Raw genomic sequence first — 13,814 nt, forward strand, 5'->3', positions numbered from 1 at the left:
TCAACGCCACCAACAAAGTGAAAAACCCCATACTCAAGTGTACAACAACAACTACAGCGCAACCAAGACAAGGCGCTCCTTCGTTGTGAGGTTACTGTAGTCTCATTGTAGCTCATTTACAAAAACAACAATAAGTTTCTCATATAAACAAAGAAAAATAGTTGTATAAAAAGAGATCTCTTGCAGTCCATATGCAAACAAAGAGACCATTCAAAGTGTCCAAGCGAGTGCAATAAGTTCAGTAAAGTTGAGCTGTGGCTTTGTTGCTCCCTTTAACTTGTGCTCCAGTAATGTGAGACTTGCAATATCGATCCGAATCTGATGCGCGCCTTGTTAAGAGCAGCGTTGCGAGTTGTACTGAGCGGTTTCGATACAGTGGAACTTCAAAAAAGTCTAATAGTTTTTTGAATGTTGAAGGTTGGTTGGTGGGTTTTTGTAAGGCGAGCTGGGAAATAATACATCTATGGAAATAGATATAGGGGGGTCTCTCATTCGAGTCTGTTTTCTTTTTTTCGTTAGGGGTATTTTTTACGTGGCGGGTTCCAAACCCAGCGCACAACCCTAAGGAGAAATGTGCCTTCGCCTTCTCACTTTAGTTAGCCTTCAAAGGGTTGTTTTTTGGGTACCCAGAGGATACTTGATCTAAGAGCGGAAGTTGTAAGCTGCTTGAACCATATGCATAAGAATCGTTTTTGACCGCTTCTTTGCGAATGGCGGTCAGAGAACTCTCTCCACTTGCGTGAACTTCTGCATCCTACAACTCTTGGCAACAAATGCTACTTCGGATTGAGTAGGCAATTGAGAAGTAAAGTCCTCTCTAGACGATCAAAGATCAAGTTCTACAAGTTATTCATCATCCCCGTCCTGCTATATGGTGCAGAGGCATGTACGATGACACGAACTGATGAGTCGAGGTTACGAGTTTTCGACAGAAACGTTCTGGAGAAGATTTATGGTCCTTTGCCCATTGGCAACGGCGAATAGTACAGTCGATGAGACGATAAACTGTACGAGATATACGATGAAATTGACATAGTTCACCGAATTAGGTTAACATATACGCTCCTTCACCCGGCCACTCACTCATATAACGCATTTATTCGAAATAAGAACTCAGCATTGTCTTAAGATAAGATAAATAGATGAGGATTGCACCGCGTTCTAAGGTCTCTTTTGCCCTCTCTTAAGTCACAACGACCGACTTAGGCCCAGCTTTTTAATAAGTTCCAAAATACTGCTAGGAGGATATGCATACAAGTATGTATATAGATCCAAGGACCCAGATCCATGCTATGTAAGTACTTCTTGAACTTACAGTGGCCAGTGTAGAATGCGACAAGTAGCCTGAGTTAGCCCCTTGGGAGTTTGATTACATACCTAAATCTGCTGAAGTAGGATTAGCAATTTGGCATAGCGCATGCCTTGAAGTTGTTGCCAATACCTCTCCCAGCCGCTCCTACTTCCTTGAGGAACAACTCCTTTATGGTATGAGGACCCATCGGGATGAAGAGTTCAGGTCCTACTACATTAGTGGATGCCTTGGAGTTGTTGCCAATACTGCTCCCTGCCTACACCTTCCTTCTTGGGAGTAGCTCCTTTATGGTATGAGGACACACCACGATGAAGGGTTCAGATACTACCACATTAGTAGATGCTGCGGAGTGACCAGTTCATTCCCGGCTATCCCTTTGTGACCAGACATCCAGATAAGCTGAACTTGGTTACATTCTCATTGAACATCGTCTGACCGAAGAAAGAAATATCTATTTTTGTATCCGTCATTAGTGTTTGTTAAATGACAACAGGCGTTGCTCTTAGGTGATCCTCGGATAACTCTTTTTTTTATCAACAAGAGATTTTATTTCCGACCAGTCGGTAATCTCTAATAACACCATTTCTTTTCTCATGTTCTAAGTAACTACATAACACTCTCACTTCTGCAGAATAAGTTATTTATACATAAGTATCATTACAAAACCAGCTGTTTATCTTAGCATGTATTCGAATAAATGTTTAATGGGTTTCATGGTTCTCAATTTCGAAAGCTCACTGTACTATCTCGTTTTTAACTTTTCTCTCCTGAAATGTAAACAAAGTAAACAATTAGGCGGCAAAACAGCCCTTTACTCATGCAACACATACAAATGATATCAAGAATAAATATTTTTGATAAAAGTACATATCTTTTCACACTCTCAGCGATCGCATAAAATCTCATTGAGATGCTTTGATTGCTCTTATTGCTGCTAACAAAAGTTAGCGTAAAGACGCTCTTAATATATTTCCTTAGTATATTAGTTATTTAAATAACTAATTTAATTTAAATCATTTTTTATAGATGTCTCGTTAGTTCTTTGATTTATTTTAATGATCGCTAATTATTTTAAATTAGACTAATAAAGTTAATAATATTATTTTTCTGAGATTTATATTGAAATATATAGATTATATTGAATTTTTTATATTGAAATCATCTGATTTATTTCAATTTCAAATTCAAAGAGTTGCCGTGAAAGCAGTTACCTTGTTTTGAATATGTATTACTCGTTTTGAATAATACAAAACTACGATTTCATTTGCATAATCGCTTGCAAGCTCGATATGTCACTAAATCAGGTAGCAATAGCACTGATAATAAATAATAAAGTTTAACGCCCGAAGTCATGAAATACGCATTGGTAAATAGGCATACACAAAGGAGCACGAGTTTTTGAAAATTTGCTTAAATCTGGTATGGAAAGTAGTAAATTTACTGTTGTTTGCAGACATACAATGTCGCCCACCAACAGCGCCAACGGTTTTAACTCTGGTTTTAGCTGCAAGGCTGTCGCCTGATAAGCTCGTTAACGTGTCACAGTGTCCTTGGAGAGGGGAAAATTAAGAAAAAGATAATATTTATTATAACTCGAAGTGAAATTTGGCAAAAATTGCACGTGTGGTATCAAAGTGGTTGTCAGGACGTGCGTGAATTCATCAAAAATTAGCCGAAATCATCATTGAAATTCATGGAATTGGAATTTAAAATCTCCAAAACATCAATTTATCGCATTTTGACCATACATTTGGACTTAAGAAAGGTGTGTGCCCACGATTTGTTCCGCACAAATTGACTGACGACCAAAAATTGCTCAGAATCCAACAATCAATTCGACGCTTGTAACCGATTATTTAACCAAAAATCACATTTTAACCATTAACCACTCCCCGTATTCACCTGATATGGCACTGTACGACTTCTTCCTTTTTGGAAAAATGCATTAGCCCATGAAAGGAAAGCGTTATGCAGACGTAGAGGCCACTCAAAAGGCTTGCACCGGTATATTGGTGGAGATACCGGCCAACGAGATAAAACACTCATTCGACACGCTTTTAGACCGTGCAAAAAGCAGTATTGAAGCAAAAGGAGACTATTTTGAATAAAATAAATTGATTTTGCCGAAAAAAACCATTTATTCCGTTTTTTTTTCACCTTGTATATACATTGACTTCACACTCAAGGGGCAATATCCTAGTTAAAGTGCCTTCCAATCACTAATATAAAATGAAAACCCAAAAAATATTCAAAATTTTGTCACTGTGTTCGTTAAGGAGAAATTGTAAATAGTCTCCAGTAAACTCAAAACAAATGTGTGTAAATTATTTCGGTTATTTTTATGATTAAGTGTGCATATAAAATCTTATGAATAATCCACAACTCAGTTCCAAAAAATCGTGGTTTTAGTGACGTGCCGTAAATACTTCACAAATAATAAAAACAATTATGTGGCAGAAATGATAAAAATGTTGGAGAAACTAGAATATCAACTTCAGCTTAATGCATACAATATAATTCTCTTTAACCTCCGTAGATAGGCATCATTGGCATTCTTTAGGGTGAGTTCAGGATAGACTGAAGAACAAGTTATTATTTGGAGTGTTGCGAAAATAAAAAAAAAAATATAACTACTATAACTTCTACACTTGGTAGTGTTGAAATTCAAAAATAAATACCGTAAACTGCAGATTTTTTTTGTAAATATTATATATGAAATACAACCGAATTGAATTTTTAATTTATACTTCACGTATTTTTCGAATCTGTAACTTTTTTTTCTGTAAGTTGGTAGTACTGTTAGTGACATCTGTGCTAAATTTCACTTCAAAATATTCATTAGTATTTGTGAGGCTCTAAAAGTGAATTCTTCGATTTTTACTAAGTCTGAATTTTTTGAACAAAGAAGTGCGATAATGCATTGGTTTCGTGGTCATTTCTCCACATTTTCAATTAATATCGTGCCGGATCCACTGCATTCGCATGATTTACCTTCGTGTAACTTCTGGCTATTCAGCAAATTCACATGACCACTCCGAGGACATCGTTTTGACTCAATTGAGGATATAAAAGCTGAATCGAATAAGGCTCTGATGGCCATCACGATGGAGGATTTTTCCAAGTGCTATGATGACTGGAAAATTCGTTGGCATAAGTGTATTGCAGCGGGAGGGGATTACTTTGAAGGAGATGAAATGGACAAAATTCACCTTTCAATTTGATCACAGCAGTATATTTGGATTCGAGTTCGTTCCTTAAGTCTTTTAATAATTGTATGTATGTATATAAGTATAATAGACAATGTGTAAGCGGGTTAATTCGCTGAGACAATTAAGTCGTATCGTATTACTGCTGGCACAGTCTAAAAAAGGCGACCTTTAGGAGTATTTTTCGAGCTACAAACGATCTCCGGCGGCGCAAAAAAACTTTTTCACCACTGCTGTATTGATTCCAGCCTTATATGTGGATTAATGTGAGTCGATTTATAGGGAGCAAAAAAATGGGGAAATCGCGCATGCGGGAAATATTCTACTAATAATTCTGAACATATCTGCGTAAAAGAGTTTGGATCTGAAACCGACTTCAAGCCAGCGATCTTTGCAAACCTTTAAAGCTTTAACAATCAAATTTACTGAAAGAAGTAATTTTAGCACCTCTTCTAACTGCGTAAAAATGGGTAAAATCGCTTCCCATAAAACCGTTATGCTGAAGAGAACTAAAAGTGCAATAACTCAGTGACCACGCCCACTTTTTCAAATGCCAACAGGTTGCTACTGCAATCCTCTGAGCGCTTAGTTATAGCGTTTTATCCGTTTTTGATTACCCGCGTTTTGTAGGCGTCACTGGGTGATCAACCCAGCACTATTACTAAAATGACGAAAATAACTGTAAGTGATAAAAATTTTAATGACAATGCATTTACAAAAAATCCACACGCTTATATGGTATTTCTATTAAATATTAAATAAATGGTCAACAGTTAAGAATTATGTAAATAACTGAAATTCTTTTCATTGCTCAAAATAATAAAAAAAATTTAATTTTTACTTTGATATAATGTGCATGCCTGTTGTGTGCGTTATTTTCCATAAAAGCTTTTACTATAAATATTGAAAAACATCAACAAAACTACCTAAGAAATATCCACTTGAATTAAAGTAGACTAAAATACTTAAATTAAACACAAACAAAGCATTTTTCAATTAATCACACCGGTGGGTGTGAAAATTAATAATAACACACATTGATTCACACTTCATATAATGATTAGTTTTTGCTTTTTGCTTACATACACACAACCAATTGCGCCCGTGGTCTTGCAGATTTCTTTTCACCAGCTGATAGTGTAGTCGCCTCGAGGTCATGGTGTGTGTACGTGCGTGTTGCGTTGGCCTTTCCAACGCCTGCACACCGGAGCGGCGAATTCGATCCCATTTAAGCCGCTGCGAGCCATGGCAACCGGAAGCATAACTAATACATTACAAACACAAGCGCAAGCGATGGCAGACATGTATAGTACATACTTATATTTCATAAAAATTGTATACATATAGGGTGATCCATTTTAAGGTTCCCTACATTTTAAAAGAAAAAACACAAGAAATTCAAATTGAATGGGGAATGTTTATTATCATTCGAAGTAACATTCTTTGGCATTTATTTTTTGCAGACTATCTTTTTCAAATGTTGAGATCGGCTACCATCTGTTAAGTCCGATTTTCGATGACCCGTTCGAACATTTCAACTGGTAATCGGCGAATGACACCCGAGATGTTTTTCATCAAGGCCTGAAGCGAAGCGGAATTGTTCGTATAAACTCTAGACTTTCCATATCCCCTGAGGAAAAAGTCTAACGGTGTAATATCACACGATATTGGTGACTAATCGACCGGCCTAAAACGTGAAATTATCTGACCAAAAGCGTGAGTTGTTGCGAACAGCGTCGAATCGACCCTCCACAGTCTTCGTGTACACTCTCAGCTATGGTTTCTATATTTTCTGATACTGATATACTGAGCAAAAATAACACGACAGCTTGACAAACCTCATGCGTCATATGCCACAAAAAGGCTATTGGAAAAGTGCCTCTTCTTGCATCTCCCGTTATATTCTGTTTGTATAAATATGTGTGCTGATATTGTGCGCATTGCATTTGCTTTACGTTTTTTACCGGACGTAAATATTTACAAACCATATTATATTATTGTGCGTCGGCTGCGCATGTGTGCAGCGCATGAATGCATATGCGCATGTGTAAAGATATGACTTATGGGTTTCTGGGCTTCATGCGACGGCCTGGACAGCGTATAGTCTCAGCTTTCGGATTGAATTTCAAACTTGAAGAAGAAATGAAAGTGGAGAGATTTGTGGCTTGAAAAGGGAATGTGAGTCAGTGCTTTCAAATGATAGCTTTGGGATTATAGGCCAAGAATGAGCGGCAAATTCAAAAGCGCAATGTGGCCTAACAAAGTGTTCACGCATAATTAACTTCAATTTTTTCCATATTAATGATTTTTTATATTTATTTTTATTTAATTTTTTTTCTAATTCAATTGTGCCACATTAGTGTGTAAAAGACGTGCACAATAATTGTGAAAATTCAATTATTATTAAATGAATAAGCATAACTGCTTAAATGTGTGTTTGTTTTTATTTTATTTTGAAAGCAAAAACCCTGCCTTTAAATGTCATGCTGCGGCGTAATATGAACAAAATCAAAATAAGCGCTCAAAAAACTTGTCAAAAAACTAGAAAAAAATAAGAAAACAATAACAAAAATCAAAATCAAAAATTAAAAAAAATAACAATAAAATCATACTAAAAGCAAAAAGGTTCAATTTAGCAAAACAAACTTAAACCCGCTGCAGCAACATCTGTTGCACGACTTGCCACCATTTACTCGACTTATCAAGCGGGCATTCGCAATTTGCCCGAACAGCTTGCGGTGGTGGCATTAACAATCTGATTGCCGTTCGGGATCAACATTTAAATGCCAGTTGCCACCAGAAACAATAACAATAACGTACAAAAATAAAAATAGCAATTCATGCCAACATCAACACAGCCAAGCAGCCACCCGCTCACCCGCTTGGCACGATCAAAAAGGCGAGCGGCGCCACAGCAGGGGGAGCTTAAATTCAGTTAGCCACTTAGTCGCGGCAGACAGAATTGCCAGTCACCAGCAGTACGTTCGTATATTTGTATGTGTGTGTGTGAGTGATTTTGTGGTATCCGAATTGCGCCGCTGCACTTGAATATGAAAATCGCAGCAAAAGCGCACAAAAAGTACGTAATTTACCGTAAATTGTTAAAATGAATAGCGAGACAACGGTGCTAAGGAACGAGCAATAGTTGAAAAAATGAATGCTGAACTTTTGTTGATGGCTTTAAGACATAGCGACTGAATCAATTATGCACCATATATATATTTATAGTATTTGTGTTGCCTTGTTGTTGTTATTTGTGTTGCTATACTATGGTTTTGTTGGAAGGTGGCAAGAACAATAGACAAATGCAGTTTAGTGAGCACAAATATACATACATATGTGTGTATTTGTATAAAAATCTCTACTATATACATATACCTGTATAAATATATATTTACATAAGTCTATACATATGCAAGTTTTTATGCTTTTCATTGTATTTGTATTTCATACCCAGCCTTTTGTTCTATTTTGTTGTGATCTCATATGTACGTAATTTGGTTCATAAAATCAATTATTCTATTATCTTAAACATGCCTGTCCGCAGCTGCTAACATACTCAACTATTTACTTACATACATGTATGCTTATTAGCTATTGATATTGTATATGCTCTCAAGTGTAGTTACGTTTTTGGTGTATTAAATTTTAGTCGCATGGGAAATTTCACATGTTATATCATCACATTTAATTAATTTTTGTAATTTCCGTGCATTTACTCCACCTTTATTCTGACAGCTGGATGACAGTTAAAAATTAGTTTTGAAATCGGTGCGTCTACGTTTGCTTCACACGGAAATAAAAAAAATCAAAGTCATATATGGTAATTATTGCGAGTATTAGGCTTGGTTAGGCTAGATCATAGTTAGCCTGATCAAAGATCGCACGTGGACTGCTATATGGAGTAGTTTGTGAAGCCATAGAAATTAAGAACTCCTGTGCTCGAATTGATAAGTTTACAAAACGCTTTGAAGGTATGCGCTCCAAAGTGTTTAAGCATTGACCTCCCGGGACAGTCAAGAAGGAAGTGTTGAGTTGTTTCCACCTCATCTTTTTCCTTACAGCCTTTGCAAATGGTGTCTGGTACGATTCCCAACCTTACAGCATGGACGCCAATAGGGCAATGTCCCACAACCCGAGAGAGGCTAGCCTCACTGAGGGCAAAAAGGTCACTAGATCTCATGGACCAACAGGCTTTTGCGATAGCTTGCCAGCACATCAGCTTTGCAATTTACTGTGATTCCTGGAACCCATACCAGTGTTATCATAAAGACTGTCGATGCTAATGATAGCGAGATTATGCACCCACTGTTAATGAGTTCATAGTTAATATAGTTCAAGTGCAGCCAATCTGCCACATGAGGGATTGGTCACTTCTCTGAAGGAAGTTGCACTTCGGAGCAATAGACTGCTGCTACCTTAGTGGCTAAAAACTAGGCTTGGAAGACACTGCAACAGTCAGGAAGTCTGAAGCGGGAGTTGATAAAAAGCTCGTGACAGTATACCCCTTCACCAACGTTCCCCCAAAGCTTTGATCCATTCGCAAAGAAGCTCACTGCCCTCCACTCCAACGGCTCGGCTCCAAGGAGCCGCCAGGACTCAGCATTTAGCAGACTCAGCGCTTGTCGATATGATTTCTCGGTTCTCTACTGCATTATTAACCTCCAGTGATGTATGGGTATTAAGGGGTTACAGTATTTTAGGATTTCCTTAATCTCGCTCGATGAGGAAGGTTCGTCTGGAAGTCAGATGCGAGCCCAAGGGCGAAACGGAAAGTCCGCTTTGTTCACAACCTTCAATGTGGCTCCCCTCCATACCTCCCCCACCCAATAGACTGCCTCCTTATATAGAAGAGCCGATCGTTCATCGGTACATATAACTAACCTGCATGCTTATCACCGGAGGGTTCCACAATTTTGGCCGCTAAGTGACAGTCTGTCTTCAGCTTTCCCGCCAATGATAAGTTGCTTCAAATCCCTGTAGAACCTTTCATAATTCTAGCAGAGGTTTCTAGTTATTGCTGGCGATTCCGCCGTTCATAAATACCCTACCTATGTCTCATGCCGGCGGATTTCTACAGATTTTCCCAATCCTATCCAATCCAATCTCAGTCTTGTTGCTACAGTTCGAAAGCCGTTCGAGCCGACCAGCGCAAAGAAAGAGTCATCTCAGCTTACATCTACCCCGCCAACTTTGCGACAACGTTAGATGTCATTGAATAATACTGTTGGTGAAAGTCGTAGCCTACCACAAATTCCAACAATACTCACTCTTTAAACACTCTCAAGTTGCTTAGCGAGAATAGTATTTTTCAACCTCTTTATTATGGTGTCATACCATCTATGTAACCAATAGCTTCTTTACCAAACACTCGTACTATCCTTCATGTTTAACTTCTTTATAAATTTCACAGCTAAGATAACCTCTTGACATTTCACACCAAGAACAATGAATAATTCTCATTGAACGGATATGTTTTAAGTTTTCCTACATCCCAGTGGATAAGGTCAATTGATGTTACCGCGACAGCCAGATTTTGGAGTTTTTCCAATAATTTATAGACCATAATAATGTAGAAAATCATACATTGCAGGGTGTCCCTATTCAGCTTTCGATACGCACGTGCCGCACGCACCCATTCTTTAATTTTTCCTTATATCATAGTCATTGCCAATATTATTGCTTACGAGCTTAATATGATATGACTTAATGTCTCATACCTTTTGAAAAACAACAAATCCTGTTCGGACTGTTATTTCGCTTTCATTTGTTTTATTAATTAATGAATTTTATTAATTACTTACTTATTATTACTGGCGGTTCTGCATCTAATTTTAGAAGCATAAAATATTTTTATATGCTCATATATGTATATATGTATATATGTGTCTCTATGTCAGTAGTAATCAATCGCCAAGGCTGAACGGAAAGTGCTATTTAAGTTTCCATGGATTTTGAAGGGTGATTTTGAGAAATATTTTCCAACGTGACCGAATTAATTGAATTTTAAAGGATTGGCAAGCAAAGTGAAGTAAGACTCAATTTAAAAAAATATGGCGGGCCATTAAGAGCCGGCAAATAACGAAGCTGAATATGCTCAACTGTAGAGGTTAATTATGTAATAAAACAGAATGAGCCGTTAAGCATTTCCAGGTCTATGATTGCCAGCATAAAAGTGATTGCCAAACGCCCACACAACAAATACCAAACAACAACAAGCAAGCAATCAAAACACAAAAAAATTTGTTAACTTAAGTTAATTGTATTCAGCCGACTTAGACTCCCAAAAAAAAGAAACATCAGCAAACCCTTTTACCGAATACAAAATCATGGTGCTCTTATTTTTGTAGCTGAGTGCGTATATGTACATATTTCCTCTTTCCCATTCGCCGTAATTACAAAACGCATTACGCACCAACCTTGCCATGCCAGCCACCTACAGATTTGCTGCTTAACAGGATTTAATCGCAATGTAATTGTGAATAATCATTACTATTCCATTAAATACGCAACAATTGTGCGCTTGCCAACAAACAGAAGCTGCGCGTGCGCATTGGCACGTCTGCTTAAAGCCAATTTCTATGTGTTGTACTTTGTTTTAGGTAACCTTAAAGTGTCCGAAAAACAGCGTGGGGCTCTGACAGAAACGCGAAGTCATGTAAATTCGTGCAAAAAAGTGTGTGGAATGCTAAATTAACTCAAGTCGGCGGTTAAACAGATAAATACATGTTTATAAATTTGAATGAGCACTTTGTATGAGTACTTTGTTTTGTTGTACATACCGCTACGCTAGACGGCGGCAAGATTAATTGCACACTGCCTTTTCGCATAACCGAGCAACTCATTTACGAAATTCGCCCAAAAGCAGCATGCAATCGAGCTGTGCCGGTTCATTAGTGATGAAGCGTTAAATGTTCCATTAAATTATTTGTAAGTACATATTTACATAGAAATAGATACATATATACATACATATGTACGAACTTGTAAGATTTTAAGGTGCGCTGTTATGGTGATGATTTAGACTGTAATAACTTATTTTTATAGTAGGGGAAACATCGAAAGTTAGAAGTTTTAACTGTGTAAGTACAAAGGTAGATTTGTATTTATTTCTAAGCGAAGACAGTATTGATAAAATATGGTCTCTTTAATAGTTTTTATCAACGGTACAGTGCTATTTAATATATAAACAAACCTTTCATACCATTTTTCAAACCGGCTTTTTTCCTTTTTTTCCGGGAAAACTTCAGGTTATAAAGTAGCAAGAAGGCGCAAAATAACTCAAGTTAAGGTTCTTGCTGAAAAAGTGAGTAGGATGGGAACGAATACTTACGACTTTGTTGTTGTGAATGTTTTTGTCTTATTTTATATCCATGTGATATTTTTCCAGAAGCTTAGATATTAATTTTCACGCTTGATGGCTTGAGATTTCCTATTTCGAAGCGGAATTATCCGCATACACTTTAGATTTTTCGTATCCCCACAGAAAACGGTCTAACGATGTGATATCACCCGATCTTGGTGGCCAATCGACCGGCCAAAACGTGAAATTATCAACTCACTGAAGTGCTCGCTCAATAAATCCATTGATTGATACGATGTGTGGGAAGTGGTGCCATCTTGTTGAAACCAAATGTCGTCGAGATCATGATCTTCAATTTTAGGCATCAAATTGTCGGTTATCATGGCGTGATACGGACAGCTACTGACGGTTACGCTCTCACCGGCATCGCTTTTGAAGTAACATGGACCGATGACTCCACCGTCCCACAAACCACACCAATCCCTTGTTTTTCAGTATGAAATGGCAGCTCTGGCATCTTTTCAGGTTGATCCTCGTCCCAAATGCTTTTGCTTGTTTACCGAGTCAGTCCGAATTGCTGTGAACGGTGCCGAATCGATTCTCCACGGCCTTCCTGTATACTCTTATCTACGGTTGCTATATTTTCTTCCCCTCGTGCTGAACGTGGTCTATTCGTTCGAATATTTTCTAATAACGAATGCTGGGTCTCAAGATTGATGATAGTTTTGGGAATGGTACGCTCAGTAGGCTGATTATGTTGACCGTAAGTTGAGCAGAGCGCGCGAAACAGGTTCTTTATAGAACATGAATTTTCGTAATAAAATTGAATTTGTAAACGTTGTTCAGGCGTAAGACTTTCCATGATCTATCACGAAGACCTTAATGAAAAATGCCTCTACTTGGATCACCCGTTTTTATACATAGTTCCAATTCCAATGGCTTTCTTTTAGAAGAATCACTTTCAATAGCTTCCCAAATGAGGCGAAGATCAAGCATTGCAGAGTAGCAAATCTAAACTGGTATAAAAGTAGCATTGCAAGCTAGTGATAAAATATGAAGTAATTACATATATAAATTTAATGATTTATTCACATAATTTAATTCATGAAAATTAATTGGATAAATCAGTTGCTGCATTCACATGTAAATTTCTTTGTGAAAACAAGAAATCACAAAAATAGAGAGCGCCGAAGTAGCAAAGCGAAGACGACTGGCATAATTTTAAACGAGGCCTTTTAAACTGCAATGGAATTTTCCAAACCTCTTTTTTAGTTACCGACATATTTATTATAATGATTTGTTTACAAGCATTTTCGAAAATATTGTCTGCTTTTCTTTATTGCGCAATCATTTTCGTGATTATTGAATTAACCAAATTACCACACGTGTGTACAAGTGCATATTGTTATATTGCCTTAAGTGAATAGGGATAAAGACTACGCTTTTACCTGTACTTCAGTGTGTCAATCACTTTAAGTGATCACAAGAAAAGTGGCTCATTAAAAGCTTTCTCCATGACAAAAATCGCTCGAAGGTGTACAATATTGTATAGTTTCCGCTTTAATGCGGTGCTACACTTATTTTGTTGTGGGTGCATGCCGCTCGGTAATGTATCATATACGAGCATAATGAATGTGCATACGAACATGAAAAGGGAATGTGTGTGTCTGTGTCTTTGTCGGTGGGCTCATTGATTCATATGATATGCAAAACACCTTAAACGCTAACGGTAACAGTAGATTTGAGTGTATGCATATTTGGATATATGTAAATGTAGATGTATGTATGTGTGTAAATATGTCAGTTTGACAGTAATTATCTAGATCGTTGCGACATTCAACGTCATTCAAGACAATTGCCGCCGTAGCAGCAAACCCAAAAAACGAGCAAATAAGGTGTGGAGTGTTGTCGAGTGCACTGTTAGGCTATTATATCACTGCCTTGCTGAGAATTGACTTGCGGCGTGTATGTGTGTTTCAGAGTATGTGAGCTG

General features: G+C 37.5%; 1 long non-coding RNA gene across 1 annotated transcript in view; it reads left to right on the forward strand.

Annotated features, from left to right (window-relative positions):
* Nucleotides 1–13,814, forward strand: part of LOC125776188 (uncharacterized) — a 205,569-nt gene that overhangs the window by 97,260 nt on the left and 94,495 nt on the right. The window lies entirely within an intron of this gene.

Source organism: Bactrocera dorsalis, chromosome 2 (assembly GCF_023373825.1).
Source record: "Bactrocera dorsalis isolate Fly_Bdor chromosome 2, ASM2337382v1, whole genome shotgun sequence".
NCBI lineage: Eukaryota > Metazoa > Arthropoda > Insecta > Diptera > Tephritidae > Bactrocera > Bactrocera dorsalis.